At 40.3% G+C, this 20,506-nt stretch overlaps 2 long non-coding RNA genes across 2 annotated transcripts in view; one reads left to right on the forward strand and one right to left on the reverse strand.

Annotated features, from left to right (window-relative positions):
* LOC116692415 (uncharacterized) overlaps positions 1-17,328 on the reverse strand; it is a 17,634-nt gene extending 306 nt beyond the window's left edge. Inside the window, exons 1-2 of the long non-coding RNA XR_004332695.1 lie at positions 17,191-17,328; positions 15,372-15,377 (exon numbers count right to left, since the gene is read on the reverse strand). This is a non-coding gene — a long non-coding RNA (uncharacterized LOC116692415). The remainder of the gene's footprint in view (positions 1-15,371; positions 15,378-17,190) is intronic.
* The window catches only part of LOC116692417 (uncharacterized), a 71,127-nt gene that overhangs the window by 35,361 nt on the left and 15,260 nt on the right, over positions 1-20,506 (forward strand). The window contains exon 3 of the long non-coding RNA XR_004332697.1: positions 19,837-19,986. This is a non-coding gene — a long non-coding RNA (uncharacterized LOC116692417). The remainder of the gene's footprint in view (positions 1-19,836; positions 19,987-20,506) is intronic.

Raw genomic sequence — 20,506 nt, forward strand, 5'->3', positions numbered from 1 at the left:
TGCTAGTTAACATTAGTAATTAAACTAAAACAGCTAATGTACGTCGAAACTGCCTGCGAGCTTCTCCGGACTATATTGTAACTTTGTGACAGCCATTTGCTCAATTATTACACAATCGTTAGCCCATTTTTACAAAAACGGCAGCTATGGGGCCATAACGCAAGGTATAAGGTAATGGAGCCTTTTATACATTGTTGTGTTTCATTAAAAATAAACAAAGGACGAATAGAGTCTTTAAACGCTTCAGATGTGAGTTATTCGCTGTCAAAGCGACGCCAAAATGAATGGCAGTCTGCGGGTGATGGCTTCATAGCATTAAAATGGCTCCTTAGGAGGTACTCTTTGTTGAGGCTGGCTTACCCCCTTGGTTGAAGCTGCCTCAAACACATCTATGGCATTTCTGTAATATAGTTACTTGTTACTCATTGGCTGACATCTAATCAGATATACTGCATCGGCCTGGACAATTTATTGGTCAAGTTTTAGAAAAAGTGTCTGTTAATGTTGAATTCATGGATTTAAAAATAATCTTAACAAGATTTGGGGTGTTGTCTGCTTCCTGCAATATGTTTATGCACTGTATTGTAGAATATATTAAAATGTAAAGGATTACCACCATGTAGTATACTGTTATCCACCATAGTGCTATTTCGTACTTGATACATGTGGGTTGGCCTAATATGTTCACATTGAGCAGACCGTTGATCATCACGTCACTATGCCGTGTTGCGTGAAAGCTGTTACTTATTTTTTATTTAGTTTAAACCCTCCAGCAGAGCAAGAGAGGTGTTACAGTTGATTACCTTCCCTTTGATGGAGTGAGGTAAGAAAATGTCAGTATTCTCTCAACAAATTGTATGAGAATGGATTGAATGGAAGAGAAAAAGATCAGTTCTTTGGAGCGAGCCTTTAAACCTCCTACTCAATTATTAGGTTTCTGCCATAGCACAGACAAGCTTCTCCAAATTCTTCAAATCATTGTTCCCCCTGGAACAACGTATGCTAAAGATTTGCCAGCAAAATCGCCTGAGCTGTTTCCTGCTCCTTTCTCTGCTGGCTTTGTTGTAGTGGTAAACCTGGCCTCCCCCCCAAAAAAGAGCCTTTAATTAGCTTGAATAATAGCCATGCATGTGTGGACTTAATCCCTTCGGTCAGCGCTACTGCGTTAATGGTTTCCTTGTCACTCACCGGGCACTGCATAAAAGCACGCTCTGCTTTTCACTCCCAACACCTTTCTTTCAACCACTCCTGGATCCAAGCATCCTTCCTTCATAGACCTCTTCTTCTATTCCTTTCCCCCATCCCTTGTCTTTTGATTGAGCCCTTGAATTACGTTGAATCTGCCCCTTGTCTGGTTTAGGAGGTTCTCCCACTCCTCCCTAACGAGAGAAGCAAGTTACCCACCTCCTACTTTCGTGTTAACTCTAATACTGTTTTTTTTGTTGCTTCTGTGCTTCTGTTCAAAATTGTATACCTAAACATAGGTTGTTTTCCCCTCACAAGTTGCAGTGTTAAAAGTAATTTGACGTCAAAACAAATTAAACAAATTATTAAATTCAAAACACTATTGGTGAAAAACATGTGCTGAAACACCCCTTCTTTTAGAAAATCAAATTCACAGTATCCTCATGTCAAATGATAATTCATTTTAGGGATTTAGACTCAACGTGACAACTGACATTTGATAGGCCTTTACTATCGTTCTCTTCTGATCTTTAGATGAAATTTGCCAAATGCCAGTGGGTTGTCTCACAAGGCGTGTGCATTGTTTCCTTTGCACTATATTTTGGTCCACTGACACCAGAGGTGAAACCCTTTTGGAAGATCACTTTACATCCAATAAGGTTTAAGATGTAAATCAATAAGAGATGGAGCAGAGCAATACATTTTCATTGTGGAGGCTCTGTCTGGACTGCTAGTGTGTGACCTGCTCCAGACGGAGACGGAGCATAGCTCACAAACCTCTAACCTGGATCATTATTGAGCCAAATTTTGTCTCTGTCTCTGTTTTCTCCCTGTGTCTTACTCTCTTTGAGTGTATTTTGTTTCGGTTTCTGAATGCTAACAGGCAATCAGGCACGGGTTTAACATTAAAAGACAAAAAAGGGCCGTGGATGTCTACCTCTTATAGGGTAAAGACACTCTCCCCTGCAGTTCTTGGAGCCCAGTATTCATCTTTTGAATTATATATCAATAAATAGTTAATACAATAATAGGAATCTTTATAAATATTTAAGTAAGAGGATAGAGAGGTAGGGGGCAAAAAATCTGAGGACCTGTGTGTACTACTGAGTGCACAAAGTAACACTGGTGCATATGCACACTCATGCAGATGAACAGTAAAAAAAACTGGCAGAAATAGGTCCACATTTTGTATAGTCTGTTTGTGCCATTAACTTTTGAGTGTGTGTTTATGCAACTATAAGAGGTCTGTGTGTATGTGCCCATGAAGGCTAATCCATAATAGATGTGCACATGTGCGTGTTAAAAATGACAGCGAATGGCGAACTTTACCTGTAACTGATTTAACCGTTTTAACGTTTGCACATAGTGTATATCTCAAATCTCAGGCAATTAAATTTGAAGTTACACTGCTTTCTGTAAACAACGCTAGACTGGCTTTGGCATTCATACTGGTAGAATATAAACAGTGGCCATGTTTTAGCTGCACGCAGGGTGCTAACATAAACCAAATGCATCTGCTGACATAATGTGTTTTAACACCATAACTAAGCAAAAGCATACAGGGTTGGATGCCTTTTCAAAACATACTGGCACTCTCCTTCTCTCTGCCTGTTTATCCTCCCATCCTTCTATCTCTCTGACAGCCCTAACATCGTTCCCCCTCTCCGTTGGGAGTTAATTTGCCGGAACATTCCCGCTGCACACTGTGATCACCTAGTGAATACCCCCATAACTCTCTCTGCCACTGCCTCTCCCTCTCATCCAGCCATGGAAATGACACCGAGGGGCTGACAGTTCAATTTACCCGTAACGGATGGCAGCTTTTACGGCAGCACCCGTGCGCCAGCCCTTTCCTGTTGACTTTTATTTTTACCTGCCAAAAGAGAGATGCTGCTGGAGCGCGTCCCGCCGTTCACCCCTCTAGACTCCAGCAGCACCTCCTCTCCTCATCATCACTGCTGGTCCTCTGGGGAGAGATGCTGTCACTTCTTTATGTGACCCTGTCAGTACCCCGCTACACATACATGCTCTTCTCCCCTGTGTATTTATCAAACAAATTATTCCTCCAATGCCACCCCTCCTCTTCTCATCTCCCTGTTTTTCATAACATAATGGGGGAGTTATTGATCAATATCTTTGGTCATGATGCCTCTCAGCTTGTTGTTGGTAGCCCTTCAACATGCCATTGATATACTCCCCCTCCTCCTCTCTTCTTCTAAATGATTTTCTCCTTCCTCTCGCCTCTTTCCCATTATCCAGGTGCGCTTTACATAAATCCACCCGGTCATTAGATCCATCAAAAGCTAATGATCATCATCTTTTTTCCTCCACTCCTGTCTGTTTTTTTCAGTTTCTCCCTATGGCTCACTTTCTTTTGCCTTGACATACACATACATTCTGATACACATGCAGTATATTATTACCATGCTTGTTGAGACAATACATACTCATTTGCCTACCTTAAACCCCCGCCCCCATAAGACCCAGAACTATAGTTATATTGGTTAGATACACACATGTGCATTGACACACAAACACACACGCACACACTCCTTTGCTCTCTGTCCCAAGGAGACGCGCTTTCATCCTAGCATAGCTGTCAGCTGTAGAGGACGTCTATTTGTGTCATTCATTACCTTCCTGTCTACTTTTGCAAGTAATGAGCTGCACTAAATAAAAAATAAAAAAAGAGAATTATAGTGCGAGTGACCCCCCCCCCCTTCTCTATCTTTCTTTCAATCCTCTCTGTTAGACATTAACATTTCTGGTCTATGAACTCAGCCCGAACTGTGTCAAAGCCAGCGCTAACATCCCAAGAGTGTGCCTGAAAGATAAATGATGAGACAGAGATACATGTCTCTCATTTAACAGTAGTCAGGTGGCTGTATGAGTTGGTCTGTCCTTTTGATGATGTACGAATGTCATAATGGAGAATCTGCGGCCACTGCTTTGTCATTGAGCAAAGGATCCGGGCCTAGAGAAAGACTAAGAAGTAAATTTGCAGTATTTTGCATTTCTGGTTTATGTGGCTGCAAAGTATCCCTCCATACTCCATATGTTGCCAGCGGGGGTTAAATTGATAGGGAGTCAGAAGGAATCGTGCTCTCACACCTGAAGTCTGAGCTCCTCTCTTCATGACGGGCAGATACAAAACCCCATGGATTTCAATATCCTATATGACAATATATAATCACAGATGGGGCTTTCCTGCCTCCAAAATCCAATTGACTGCTGACACTAAGGGGATACACACAGGGGATGGGCACACAGGGGTACACAGGTTTCTCTGCAATTTGATCTAATCATAGTTTGAGTCCGTTTCAGTCAGGATGCCATGTGAGAGAGGCTTTGAGCAGCTTGCCAATTAGCCGACTAACAGCAAGAGAGGACATCCAGCACTTCTGGAGGAGACCCATGGCTTCTATAATCACAGAAACAGAATAGGAACTTTTGGGATAACAAGGCTCTTTTCTTCCACCTGTAGGGCAGTCTTTACACTTTCAAGGTCTTTCTCAGTCAAGTGATTCAGGAAATAACATATTTTTGGCATTAAAATTCTGAATTTGGTGACGTCATAATGTGTTTTATGTCCTGAAATCACTCTTTGCTCATACAGTATCAAAAGCATTTCCCGAAAGAATTTGTTATTTATTTTAAGTCATTTCAAACTAAGCTTTCACTCAAGTCCATCCTGCAGGGACATCTATGAAAGCACAGAAAACTCTGCAATATGTTAGACATTTTGAATGTAAAACCAAGATTACCACACAGTCACAGTGTAAGGGATTCTTTTACTTTTGCTCGGAAATATGCCAGTAAGTCACTTGGTCTCTATTGGGTCTCTCAAATTTCTTTCAAATAAATAAATATGTAGCAGTGGCAGGCTCATTCATCCCTTTTGATACTATCTTCTTGTGGATTAAGTGTAGCAATTAAAAAAAGGCATCTTTTAAAATGTCCTTCAATCGAGCTGTTTCCAAATATTTAGCCAAACCAATTAAAAGGATGTTTAATCAAGCATTGAATGAGTTTTGGATTCAATAAAGGTTCAAACCGTAAAAGAAAACTATTGTATTCAATTCCATTTTAAAAGTTAAAACAACCAGTTCACTTATTAGTGTGTATGTCATTGCAGGGGGGAATAAACCATTTTTATTCTTTGCCCCAATTACAGTGATTTATTTCATGTTGTGTGATTACAACATTTCTTACTAATTTTAAACTTAGAGGAACTTAAGCAACATAGAATTATTTTAAGTAGTCACTTACACACATCCATAGACAATCTATTATTTTCTGTATTAGATCAAGTACAGTATGTGGCTTAAATTTGTCTTTCAAAACAAATATATTGCTCACCTAATATTAGCTTTTTATAAATATATCCAGACTTCTGAAAAGACACAATCGTTTAGAAATAGCAATGGCTATGATGTTTAATCCATCTTAGTGGTCAGTTACAAGCCAGCATAGTCAAAATGTCTGTTTAGGAGCAAACTTTAATGTTAAGTAATTGTCTCCCGCTTCTAAATACAGTATTTTGTGTGCATGCGTGCTTGTGGTGTGTGAGCGTGTGTGCAATGCAAGGTTATTGTCAGCCTGAGAGGGGAAGAAGTCCCCACTCAGCACCTAGCGGGCCTTAAACTGCAGGCGTAGCACTGTACTGTAATGGGAGAGAGAGAGTCCTGGAAAAAGTGAATCTTCAGCAGATTTAAGGCAAAACATTCCTTCTTCTGCTTCCTCTGTCAGCTTTGTTTAAATATGGCCTGCCTGTCCTGACAAGAAGGCCATTTGAATCTTTAAGCAGAAGCAAGAAGAAGATGAAATGCATCCGCAACAAAGCCATGGTTAATGTTTAAAGAGAAAATAATGGAAATACAATGTCGGGATCACACTAGAGAGAATCAAAAAATGTGTTTTATTACTGGGGAATATGACTAAATAATATATTAGATGTGCATGTTTAACATCACTGTGAATATTGAAACAGCGCTGAATGGGTGGAATGTATACAAGGTGGTGACAACCCGTGGGAGACAAGTAAACAAACAAGCAAAAAAGATGGTGGTGGATGTTTGATAATGGATTCGAGACTACCTGCACATGCTTTTCTAGACAAAAGGACTGTGACAGTTTTGCTTGCCTGTGTTTTTTTTTGTGATGTTTCACTAATCTTAATGTATTTTTGAAACCCGCTCCCCAGTGCTCACACAGGTAGGCCTGCTCATCTGTGAACATTGCATGAGAAATTAATGTGTTTTCCTACGTTCCAAGGCACAAATGATGCTAAAACACATTCTTATGAATAATAACAACTTAAAAAGAAAATGCCTTACATTCATTTATATTTCAAGTTTACCCTCCCAACCAATGCTGACCTTTAGTCTTATATTCTACCATTGTGTTGTGTCCATTCCTACCCAAGCAGAGCCAAACTTTAATAAACATGCCCACAAAGTATTCAGCAGCACTGTCTGTAAAGTGTTCAGGAAGGTCAGAGCACTCAGGCTGCCCCGAGGACAGCACTAAAGTCATTCAAGCCTGTTTAAGTGTCTGGACACCCTGACACTCACACACAGTTAGTATGACCTGTGGCAGTAATACTTGAGTACAATCTGTGGCTTCTGATCACTCACATGGTGTCTTTGGCTTTATGTTTGGCCAAAGTATCAATGCATTTAAATACATTTGACAGTGCACAGCCATGGTGTATTGCTCTGAAGTTCAAATTTAAGTAAGTAGAAAGTCCTTCCAAATGACCAGGTCAAAAAAATCAGGAGTTGCCTAAAATCTGTATATTAATCAGTATGGGTTTGAACGATGACCTGTGACAAGCACGCATGTTTGAAAGAATCCGGCTTGTGACACAAAAGCAAGTTTAGGAGCAGCAAATCAGATTTTGAACTGCTCTGAGTGAAGTCTAAGCCCCTGGCACTAGGGGGTGCAAGTCTATTAGAAGTACTCGGAAGACTGCTGTGTCCTACAGTAGTGGTGTTATGAGAGGACTGGGATGGAAGACAATGTGGTGAATTTCTGGTAGTTACTGTGGTGAATTAATTTTTAAAATGATGTATCGTCCGTTTTTAATGTATTGTCATTTAACTATCAAAACAACAGTTGATTATTGTTCTTCTAAAATGTACAAGACACTGCCAGAGCAGACATGCAGGTGTTATTTTATTACAAATATGCTCCATCTACTTTGCTGTCAAAGCAGCCGCAGTGTCTTAAAACTCGAAACGATACTCTGCAGGGTGCTAAATGCTGACCCAGGGAGAAAATGGACACTAGCTTTGGCTATGAGTGTTTAACTCTCTAAAGTCGGGGCTAAAAATAATCTGTGTTGTCCAAGAACATGGAAAGAAAGGGAGGTGCAAGAAAACCAAGGCAACAAAATGGTGTCATTAGTTTTTATAGTTTGCTAAGGAAACGCTAATAAGCCGTAGCTGGTAAGCCATACCTGTAATTAGATGAGAGTTGAGGAAGGGCATGCCATTTATTTGTCAGGTTGTGGTTTGGGTTCCCACACCATCACTAGGACAGTAAGGGTTCCTTTTGGTGAGGCTTTTTTATGCCTGAAAGACATACTTCTCTTTTTTTGTAATTTTAACCTGCCTGGGACACCACGTACTCAAAAGAATTTATTTCCCATACAGTCATTAGGAATACCATTTCCCAGTTCTGAATTCTGTCATTTATTAGTTATTCAGGTTAATGTAGCTTTGGAAAGTAGATGTCAGCCTCAACTACAGCTAGAACTTAGACTTTGTGCACATATACTGAGTAACTTAATTATACAAACAAGTTTTTAGGAAATACCAAACCCTTCAAAACCTAGGAAGTTAGGTGAATGACAAAGAACTTGTATTTTTTTGGAAGGACTTTCCATCTGCCTCTCATCAGCATGTAGTAGTGTTCAGACAGGGAAGTGAAGGCGAGCCTCATGTGGACTCTGTTTGTCTATTATTCTCTTTTTCTATTTCTCTTTTTTTTCTCACCCAATTGTTAACCCTTACAAATCCCATCCAGGCTCATTATGCAAAATTATCCCCATGTTGTGAAGTCGGGCTGCACACTCTGGAACGCTTCACCTGTGGCATTTGATCACATTTTCTTAATTGATGAGCACCAAAAACAGGAATATGGTGCCTGGCCAAACATGTCATATTTTCATCAGATGCATTGGCAATGTGTCTCACTCTCTCTGTTTGCTCTTGCTTTACTTCCCCTATTTGGATCCCTCCCCCACTCCCTGGCCTAAACATGAGCTGGTTTTAACATGAACTTTGTTGAAGTACCCAGAAGAACGTGACCTTCTGTGAAATTTCTCATGGTGTGTCTCTCCCGTGTATTGTTGTTTTTACGGTTGCTTCCCTCTCTTTGTCCCTCGCTTTGGTTGTACATTTATTTACTCAGTGACTGATCAAGTTCAATAGAGCGTCCAAAGGACATGTCATGAGCTTGAACAGAAGCCAATATCAGCGGCACTTCAAAGCCAAAGGCTACCTATACCCCCTGAGGTGACAGTAGCTTCAGGGGGGCTGTGTTACTGGCTTCAGTAGTTCCACTATCATTCAGTCTGTGTTTTTTTTTAGTTCAACCTCTCCCTTAGATCTTTCACTGATAAAGATAAGACTGTTGCAAGATCTGGTTAAGAGCTATATGTCTTGTACGCATGGTCAATTTTCTGTTCTGCTGTTCCTGTGTGCTGATTAAACATATAGTAATTCAGTTGCACATCTTTGTCCCTAACGGTGTTTCAGATGACTGGTTTAAAAGCTGTTCCTTTATGGGAAAATTCATGATTCCGAGGAATTGTTTTTAAGGAAATTATTACACACCCAGTTTAGTTAATCGTTTTTAATTAAAGATAAAGATACACAGCAGATCATTTGGGGAGGAAAAATCCCCTAAAAAATGATGTTGGGGTAAACTCGAGGCCCAGTCCAAATGAAAGCCGACAGATGACATATCTCCCCCCAAGTGAGGTTTGTGTTAATGGGAGACCCCTTGCAGGTGGAGGTCCCCTCTTACACAAACACCAGCCGGTGATTGCTTCCACTTAGGACCAGTAAATGTAATAAATGATGACCGATCAGGTCACACTGTAAATTCTGTCCAGTCAGTCTGATGGATGGCCAGGTCTAGGTGTGGTCTGAGCCAGGTCTGGTAGGTTTAACGAGTGCTCGATTTCCTCCCTTGAGTTTGTGTCTGTCTGAAAATCATTCCAATGGTAAGTCACAGTGGAACCTTTTTTTCCTTGGAGAAGAATCATTTTTCATGATACATCGTACATTTCCCTGACTCAATCTTCCTCATCCGGTGCTCCCTACCGTAATGTAAATAAGTTTTGCTGAGCTGTGGTCTATCTGGTTTTTCCCGGATAGGATGGCTAAGCAAAGTCAACAAGAGCATTAGTCAAACCTCACATTATGTTTAGTTGCATGCTAAAAAATTTAAACAGCAACTTGTAAGTCCTATATATTTTTGTTTTTAAACTACGTCCAGCCAATTCAAGTGACTTTACGTGCGATTTGGGGTTTGGGCTAAAGATAATGCAATGTAAAGAAAATAGTGCACAGTTCTACAGTACTGTACGTAAGTAGTCAAAATTGATAAGAATACTTCAAACAAGGAAAACAAACTGTTTTTAATAACATAGGATGGTGTTTCCCCTGTCTGTATTTTATTTTTTCAAATTGCTGTGTTCAGGACGTTTTTGGGCGTCAGCCTTTGGTCACTGGGTGTGTAGCCCCCAGCCACAGCATGCAGGGTGTGTGGGCTAAACTCGATAAAAACGTAGCGACTAGGTTCCAGATCGTAAGTACACATCCAAAAGGAAGGCACAAAAATGGCAGATAAAACAACGAAAAAACGTAAATACAGCGAGGCAAAGTGCCCAGCAGACCAAACTGGTTCCAAAATGCAAGTGAATCTATGTTGTGTTCTGGCAACTGCGGTCAGGGGACCAGCGCTTCTGGAGTTGTTTAACTTGGGAGGAGGGGTCAACTTTGATGTGTTTACAAACCGCCACAGACAATTCCTACTCATTCTGCCTTTAAAGGTCCAATATTTAGGAATTCCTCCCATCTAGCGTTGAGATCATATATCGCAATCAACTCTCTCCCGCCACGCAGTTCAAAGTACGTATTACAGCTACTGTAGTCTTCACACTTCAAAAAGCCAGTCTCTTTGTCTTTTCAATATTCTTTTTCTTTTTCTGGGCAAAAAAAAAGACACCTGTTCCTGAAATTTGGATTTTGAATACGTGTGGGCTTCCATGTTTCTTTCTTCAAACTTGCCGGCGCCGGTTGTCACTGCCTGATGTAAGTCAAATGCAGATGTGAGTTGCGCATGGTAGAGCCGGGAAATATACTGATACTATATTGATATTGCGATATGAGACAATATATTGTATTAGATTTTGGATATCATAATATTGTAAAATGACATATGTGTTGTCTTTTTCTGGTTTTAATGGCTGCATTACAGTAAAGTAATGTCATTTTCTTAACTTACCAGACTGCTCTAGCTATTCTATTATTTGCCTTTACCCACTTAGTCATTATATCCATTATATTACTGTTCATTATTCTTTGTTAAACTCTACTAAGGTAGAAAAAAGCTGGTTGACTAGCATGACACCTTTGTATTCATATATTAATCAATCCAGGCTAACGTGAATGACAGTGACTTCATGTTGCTTCCTCTAAATTTCAGGTTGTGGTCGACTAGCGGGGCCAACGCGTTAGTTTGATAAATTGATCAGAGCTGCATGTCACGCTCACTAGCAACAATATATTTGTATCTAAGAACAATTAAATCAGTGGAAATGGCGTTGGATCAGACACAGACTTCTGTAGTAGATTAGTGTTACGTTTCCAGCGTTGCGGCTCCGAACCGTAACTTTAATTGGGACGGACGGACCCCTTGTTTCTTTAGGCTAACTATATTAGCTTTAGCCTGGCTGGTAGCAGCTTTCTGCTTGTTTCTTTAGGTTACCTGTCTTAAAGGGGAAGGGTCGGACGGTAAAAATCATGTAAAAGGAGAACGGTGCAAGTTTACTTTTCAATCAAGCAGCAAAAAAGGATTATGTCAACATCGCAACGTCCTGCGACTATCGCGCATGCGCACATCGCGATGTCGATGCTAAAACACAATATTGTTCAGCCCTAGTGTAAATATTTTGAGAAAGGACCAATGGTCAACACTACAATACCGCTGCGGTATCGATATTGAGGTATTTGGTCAAAAATATTATGATATTTGATTTTCTCCATGCCGCCCAGCCCTAGCGAATGCTGAAATTTAAACGGTTTATGGCATAACGTGTCATACTGGAATTTGTGAAATCCATGAAATAATCAATTTTTCTCATTACAAACAATAACAAAGATGGAAATCATTTCAAAAACTATTACTGTTTTAGCTATCTTTGAGTGTTTGATTGCTAACTTTAATTCAAAACGCCATTCATCTGACAGCTTGTGGCCAGCAGTGAATGAACTTTAACTTTAGCATAGTGTATGCTACTTGTTGCGAAGTGACTCATACATGACTCACATCTTAACTTCACTTACATCGAGCAGTGATACCAGTAAGCGACGATCACCATTAGCAGCATTAGCAGCACTTGAGTGAGTTTATCATGTGACAGCAAAAACGTGATAGACGGAGCAGTATGTCCTGTATGTCCCTTAATTTAAAATGTTTTCAGAAACACCTTTTGGTGAATCTTTTTTGTAAAAAAAAAAAAAAAGAGATTGTATTCCGAAGGAGCGGCTTTGAAAGTCAGGAGAAGCCAGACCCATGTGACGCGTTTGTCCAATCAGCTGCCAGTTTTAATTTTCTGGGCGACAATACAGATTAGAGCTGCCTGCTGTTATGGAGACGTAATACATCTTGCGCACGTGCAGAACGTACGCTCCTGTCTGCATCTCTGTGGTGTGTTCCTCTGCACTTTTTTTTCAGGTAGGCTGTCAGTCCAACTGCCTTTTCTTCCACCGGTCAGCCATCGGGGTTGGCGTGTCAGGGCCTTTTAAACATTATGCATTACAGAACAAATTGTATATTTAAAGAAAGGGGAAAAATGTATTTGTCATCCGTTTGTCTTGTGTGTATCTCCATATCTGTGTTCACAGTTTACAGAACATATTGGTAAATATCTGCACTCTTGTTTGACTTGGCCGCTACACATCCTGTGGGGATTGTGTTGAATCCCTTACCCTGTGGCTGTGTGGTAATCTTGGTTTTACATTCAAAACCTCTAACACGTTGCAGACCTTTCTGTGCTTTTATAGACGTCCATGCAGGATGGACTTAATTCTTGAGAGAGCGATAGCTTAGTTTGAAATGATAGAGCTCAGGCGTGAATATTGCTTTGTGATGTGTGAAATTGGTCAGTGCCAAAATATAACCTTCTATAAGTGGGATGGCTTTAATTAATACTCCAAATCTATCTTTCTGAATAAAACGGATTTAGGTCAAAAGTAAAGAACATTGTTTTACACTTTCCACAACTTTTTATCCAAGAGTGGGAAATAAAATGGGCATTTAGGACTATTATTATTATTGAACTGCAGTTTTACTCAACACAAAGTAAATCATTTTTGTGGCCACAATTAAAAAAATCCCCCTTCTGCTGTAAAACCCAGGCAATATTAGGTTCGTTTCTGCAGGGTTGAGATATAAATCCATGCTGTCTACCACAATTCACTACGCCACATTAAATTCTTTTAGATCAATTAAACTTCCCAGCTCACTTTACAAGCCACCAGTCTTAATGTTGGCTCCCCCTCACCCTTTTGAGCAGGGGAATACTCTTACAGGGTAGTCAGCATTGGTTGCTCTGCAGAATTTATTGAGCCATTGCCAAATGAACTGTGCGGGTTAAGTCATATTCATCATTTTATGCATAGGAAGTGGGAAAGTTGCATGGGGTTGACCCTCATAAGTCTATTTCTTTCTATCTCCAGTCTTCCATGCAGAGTCTCACACAGTGTAACGGACCACATGTTAGATGCTGCTGATTCAATACTGTTTTAATGAAAATTTAAATAGTGGGAAAAAAAAGATTAACCAAATTCTGTAATGGATGACCTAATCAAAGCATAGTTCTGGCACTTGCACAGTCATGCCTGCTTAACGCAAATGTGAAGGCACATTATGTACGGGTCTCCCTCGGTTGCTGTTTACGACTGAGACTTGTCTGGATTCCTCTCTTTGTATTTTTAGTGGAGGGATGATCTGAGAGCGAACAGGTGGACTCAGCACTCTGTCACCAGCAAGCATACAGATTTGCAGCTTGGTTGTCGGTTAATGTTTAAAATGCTTTTAAATGCATATCCCAGTCTTGTATCCTGTTCCTGAATTGTACTCCTCATGTGTGTGTTTGTGTGTATACACGTTGCACTTTTACCGGTATATTTGTGTTCATTGTAAAGGTCATTCTTGCTCTCATAGTTGTCATTGAAATTCACAGACTATTATACCTTTTACAAGCTCTAAGCTAAGCCTGAATATCAATTATTCTTTAATATGCAGTACCAAAGAATATAATGATGGCGGGCTATTGTTAGTAGGTCCAAGTGTGCACCCTGGACACATCATCATATAGTGCATGTTTTGGGAGCCATTTTTAAGAATGAATAGCTGTAATTTTGTCCACCATCCCCACCCCCAACCACCCCCTACAGAGACTTAAAGAGTTAAGGTGCGTGCTGAAGTCGAGCTAAGTAAATTCACTTTATGACACTGCTGTGACATGTGCATCTGTGATTTCACACGCTTAATGTAAAATTTACAGTTGCAGTATTGAATGTCACACGGGCTGTGGGGAGAGCAAGGGGTAACCGGAGCCCCCAGAGAACAAAGCGGGCGTTTTGGCCTGGTCCCCCCTATGCGCATGCCTCCCCGGCTGCAACCCCCCGCCCGCCGCGCTTTACAGCTGTGGAGGTGTGATCCGAGCACGACGGCTGGCCTTATAACCGTTAAGCAAGCACCACGGCGCTTCTAATAGCCAGAGGCCCTAATGACCAAAACACCTGGAACTATGGGAGCACAAGGGAAGTTTGCTTTTCTCAGGGAGCTGGTAGACGTTTGTGAATTGGGTGAACAGAGGCTGGTCCATCTCAAACATAGGCACTGGCTCTTGATCACTGAGTAACCATGTCTTCTAGCCAGCTTTGGTTGGGGTCGGTTGGAATGGAGTGGTCATGTTAAGAAGAGAGAGGCCCACGCTCACTTAAAGTTCAAACATTGATTAGGCACGCTCGTCCCTTGGTGTCGTGTTCAATGGCAAACCTCCCCCTCAGGGAATTGATCCCCCACACTACCCTCCAGTATTGATTTAGTTCTATATAGATTATCAGCCTCAATCGTGTGATTAAGCCACAAGTCCTGCCTTGTCTAGATATAAAAAGGCTTTTAACAGGTATTGTTTTCCAAGTCACTCAGGTTATTTGAGATCTATTGCCATTAGAGAGATTAATGTGATTGCTTACTGTATGACCAGTAAAATTCAGTCCTGAGCAATACACAGGCTCCATTTTCACATGTCTAAGTCACATTAGAATCTGTCTGTCTGGCATTTACCATTATTGTGATAAGACGTGAATATTAATTATGCGTCCACACACCAATGCATCCTTTACTGTCCTCAGAAATGCTCAAAAACAATAACAGAATGAAAATACTTTGTCTACTTGACTATCGGTTGTTCCTCTCTTACCTGAAAGTTGCTAATCCTTGCCAGAGTGCATGAAAATATTTTCCTTTTCTACTCTTAGTGAAAACATCTCCTACATAGAGGAGTAAAGCAGCAAGTCATTATTTTGATGTTAAAAGAACAGTTTCACGCACACAGAACACACAAACACATCCATTTTAATACCAAATTCCTTAAATCTTGTGTTTTAAGTGTTTTCTTCCTGTAAAAATTCTGATGCAATTTGTGACTGAAGGTGGAATGATAGCAAAACATCTGACTAAGCAAAGTAGGATGCCTCATGTTTTGGATGAATTTACTGATTTGGATTTGTTGGAGTTCCTAAGAGCATTAGCAAATATTGCAGGATTGACACTCTCCAAGACATGTTTGCATCATCCTCCTAAATAATGATGGACTGACTGAATTTTAGACTGTTACTTTTAGCTACCTGGTATTCTGGTAGCCCCCTACAGTACACCTGGTCCTAATAGGCACACACACATGCTACACTTCTCTCTTTTCCCATCTTCCACCTAAGGAAACAAGCTGGTGTTATTCCAGCGAGCAGTAAACCTGCAATAAAACTGTGTATGGCCCCTATGTGCAGTATGGGTAATGCTCCATATACTTTAATGGTACACTGGACCAGGTCATATATTTCTCTCTTCTTATGTGAGAGTCAAAAAGCTAAGGTAGGGAATGTGGTTTTTGGTACAGCTAGTGAGTTTGATGTACTGTATATATGTACAGTATATTAATGAGTACCATCTCCAGTAATGGAGGAAAGAGGATGGCATTTTCTGTCTGTAGTCTTCATATAGATTTACATGCTGAGACTGTGTAATTGCTCTGTTCACTAAAGTACTGAAATTATGTTCTTTATTGCCAAACGCTACTGCCGTATTTTCAGAGAACTGTCCTTAAACATGCAATCACACTTAAACAAATTTCCTCTACTGGAATTCATATCAAATTCTTGTACATTTCTTTCAGGGCTGGATAACTGCAGTGTATCTTTTATCATTTGGAGCACACTAATTCTGTAACACTGCACCACATGCATGCTCCGATGCAAACCATCTCTTACAAATTTCATAAAAACAAGAGAGGATAAGTCTTTCACCACCACAACCGCTAAGCACTCCTTAGAATTAGATCCAAATGTGGTAATAGACAACATGTATTTGGGAGTGCGGATGTAACTCCAGACTACTGCTACATGATACTGATGATCAGTGTGAAGTTGCGGTTGAAACAGATGTCTAAACACACGACGGCATGTTTAGACAGCGTTGGCCCGATATTTGCAGTTGCTTGAGGGAAGGATGCTGCTTTTATGCTTGTGAAGAAATGATGCACAAAAACTAAACCCTTTGTAGATTTACTATCCATTGAGGAAATCAATTACAGACACATTAGACACTGAGTGGGGACTTTTCCTCCCCTTTGTTAATTAGTGTTCAGTTAATTAGTGAGCCAACTTAAGATCAAATGGGGTCTGATTGTGGATCAATGAGGTAATATACCTCTAGTTTTACTTTCTTGTAGGGATCTTAATGATCATTTTTTGCATTTCTTAGCAAATTATCCATATAGTAATAGAAAAAATACAAATTCAGATAAGTTTTTTTTTCTTCCCCCACCCCCTTCTTCAAGTGTATTCATTAAACAGTTGCTTTTTAGGCAGACACAGTAGCTCAGTCCGTGGGGACTTGGGTTGGGAACCGGAGGGTTGCTGATTCAAGTCCTCATGTGGACTAAAGTATGGTGGTGGACTGCTAGCTGGAGAGGTATCAGTTCACCTCCTGGGTACTACCAAGGTGCTCTTGAGCAAGGCACCAAAAGCCCAACTGCTTGGGGCGCCTTTCCATGGGCAGCCCCCTCACTCTGACATTTCTCCATTTAGTGCATGTACAGGTACTGAGCATGTTTGTGTAATAATAACAACAGAGTGTAAATTGTAATTTTCCCTTGTGGGACTAATACACTATTATTATTATTATTATTATTATTATTATTTTGCGGCAGATTTTATTAATGGCCTCCCCATCGTTAACATTCATCTGCTGGTAATATTTAAATTAATATTGTGTTTCAAATTTTGGATGAGGTAAGAAGTTGCATTCCATCAGGCATCTGTTGATCCAACCACTGACCTTTTGTCTTGCTAGTTAAAGGTCAACCAGGTTTAAAGTGCAAATATTATGTTTTTTAGCTTTTCCCCTTTATTCTTTTTTGTGCATGTTATAAAAGCCCAATGTCCACTCCAAAGGGAGTTACCATTTCTCAGAAAACACCAAACCGCTCTATTGTTGTCCAGCCTTCACTTCCGTGACAAATGTGCGCAACTTTGTAACACGCGTTATAATGCTCGCCTAGCTTCTAACGTGGCACACCGTCATAATCTGCTTCTGACTGGCTGGTTGTCCTTACCTAGCTACTGTGCGTGTGCGACTCCCAACAAGGAGACGAACAGAAGTGAGATACCTCACTCGGTAGCTAAAACAGAGAGCTCAACACACAGGGTGAAAAGAGGAGCAACATCAATGTGTAGTACAACTAAAATAAGGTGTTTTTTGAAAATTAAATCAATTTTAAACCTATTCTGGTACAACATCAAAATACAATTATGAATCGGAAAATGAGCATAATATGGGCACTTTAAAGTGGAGATGTTCTGATACCTGTATTGGTATTGCCTCTGATACTGCCTAAAATGCTGGAATTGGTAGCGGGAAGTACTGGAGTTTATGCACCGATCTGATACCAAGCAATAAAGCCCTAAAGAAAATCTACGTTAAAGGAGTTTATTTATGTTCTTTTTTCGGTTAGAACTGACTGTCAAACTGGATAAAAAAAGAAAGTTCTGTTGCGTTCATTGTTTGTGTTTGTCCATGTTTCACAAGGAGTTTTACTTGAGCCAGACAAAAACAAAGATAGAAATCATATCACATCCATACAGGGATTGTAGTATACAGTTGTTAAAATATATGAAACATGGGTATCGAATCAGTACTTGGTATCAGTCAGTATGTAAGTTCAGGGATCAGAATCGGTATTGGGAAGCAAAAAGTGGTATCGGACCACCTCTGCTTTAAAGCCTGATCATTTCCCCTGTCTAGCTTTGGCTACCCTGAGGAAGGAAGTTGCAAGTGTAAAACAATTGTAAGGTAAATGCCAAGGAAATATTTCTTTTTTAAACAAAAAGTTGTCAGCTCTGCTTTTCCCTTTTGGCTTGAGAGAGTAGCCAACAGTTCTGCCTGTTCATCCACTATATCTTCATTTTTAAGATTATTTGTAGGCCTTTATTTGAGAGGATAGCTTAGACGTAAAAAGGGAGACATGGGCTGCACACTCTACCAGGTGAGCTAATTAGGCATCCCATCCACTAGGTTTAGCACTGTTTACATTTACACATGCTGTCTTACAGACACATCCATATGCATACTCCAGTCCTTCTTTCTGGTAATTCATTAAACAGAGGTTTTGTTCCATAGTCAATATTAAGGTATGCGTGGTTGTGTTTGTTCATCGTTAGAGCTCACCCAATGTCACACATGAGTCAGTGAGAAAGGGAAGTATGGTCAGCATGAAATATTCAGCACTGGAATTCCTTTCCTTCATGTGTAAATAAAACTGAATGATACAACTCAATTTTATTTGGGCTTTGAATGTGGCATGGTGTTCCACATTGACTATGTCAGTTGCGATATTCATGATCAGACAGACTCTTCTCCCCAAACCAAAACATGACATGTTCCCTTTCCCTTGTGCCACATCTGCACAAAATGCAGTTTTTAATAACAAATATTTTAAGTAAACATAACCTTGAATAGTTTGTAGTGACTGTTAAATGAAAAACACTGTAATGTTTACAATGTGGAATACAGATTGTTTCAGGGCATGAATTCCTTTATCTTCAGTGGAATATGTATTGAAGCAAACCTTCACCAACGGTCCCCAAAATAAATTGTTTCTTATTTTTTCACTGTCTGACTCAAGATCATGTTTAATGTAACAAGAAGGAGGATTGTCACTACCCGATGTGAGTCAAGTGCAGATGTGAGTTGCACATGCTCCTGGTTTTAAAGGCTGCATTAGAGTAAAGTGATGTCATTTTCTGAACTTACCAAACTGTTCTAGCTGTTCTGTTATTAGCCTTTACCCACTTAGTCATTATATCCACATTACTGTTGATTATTCATAGGACCAATAGCCAACACTACAATACTGTTGCGGTATCGATATTGAGGTATTTGGTCAAAATTATTTTCTCCATGTTGCCCAGCCCTAGCGCATGGTCAGATTTAAACGGTTTACGGAATGACGTCATACGGAAATTTGTGAAATTCATAAAATAAAAAACTTTTCTCATTACAAACAATGAAAGAAGATGGAAGTCATTGCAAAAACGTTTTAGCTATCTATCTATGTTTGATTGCTAACGTTAGCTCAAAACGCCGTTCAAGTTACAGCCTTTGTTATGTTTGATTGCTTGCTTGTAGCCAGCCGTGAATGAACTTAGTTAAGTAGGTCCATTTTTACTGTAATGATATTACAGAAGTCTCTCGTTAGAGTCTTGTATGCTTTTTGTCGCAAAGTGACGCATACACAACTCACATCTTCACTCAACTCACATTGGATAGTGACAGGATAATCAAAACAACAGTCAGCAGGTGTCAAGGCTTTGGCTAGACAGGAAATTGATGTGGAGAGAAATGGCACAGTGGCAAACCTTTACTATTAACTCAGTCATGTATGGTAGAGAGATAGAGGCATTCAGCAAAAATTGGGCTCCACACAAGCAGTTTTTGGTTTTGTCAGACTATGCTCCCATCAGTTGGGGCCTGTTCACACCTCCTTATCTCCATCCACCTCCACTCACTGATAATCACGAAGCAGGTCTCTCCTGTTTACACTCCTTCCTTTTTCTCCCACTACAGCTTTGGCCAGGAAGGAGCTTTCACAACTCAACTTGTGTGGCCACCCAAAAAGTGAGGCTGATTCCAAAGTTTTGGAGCAACGCTGCACAGCTAGTCCTTGGGTTTCCAGAGGCTTGAGGAAATGAGAAGAAGAAGAGGAAGAGAGAGAGCGTGTGTAATACATAGAGAAACACACACGAGAGAGAGTGAGAGCTGTGTGGAAGCACACCAGCGGAGAAAGAAACCTGATTTATTATCACCAAAAATCAATTGCAGATGGCAGCTCACAGATTCTCCCTCTGCCGCCAATTATAGAAACTCACGCAAAGATCCAGTCAGCCCCAGAGTTTGCCTGCTTATGCGCACATACACACACACACACACACACACACACACACACACACACACACACACACACACACACACACACTGAGATTTGCACTGAGTGACAGTATGTATATACCTGTGCATGAATTTACTCATAAAAGCATGCACTCCTTCCTACACACTAACTTAACCCTCCTGTTGTCCTCGGGTCAAATTTGATCCCTTTAAAAAAATGTCTATATCTGAAATATGGGTTTCTTTTTAACCAAATTACCACAAAAAAATGGATTGGATTCCTTACAACGCTCTTTGCAAATACAATTGAACACTTTCCTTCCTGACTAAACTCATCTGTACATTCCTC

The sequence above is a fragment of the Etheostoma spectabile genome, chromosome 7 (assembly GCF_008692095.1).
Source record: "Etheostoma spectabile isolate EspeVRDwgs_2016 chromosome 7, UIUC_Espe_1.0, whole genome shotgun sequence".
Taxonomy (NCBI): Eukaryota; Metazoa; Chordata; class Actinopteri; order Perciformes; family Percidae; genus Etheostoma; species Etheostoma spectabile.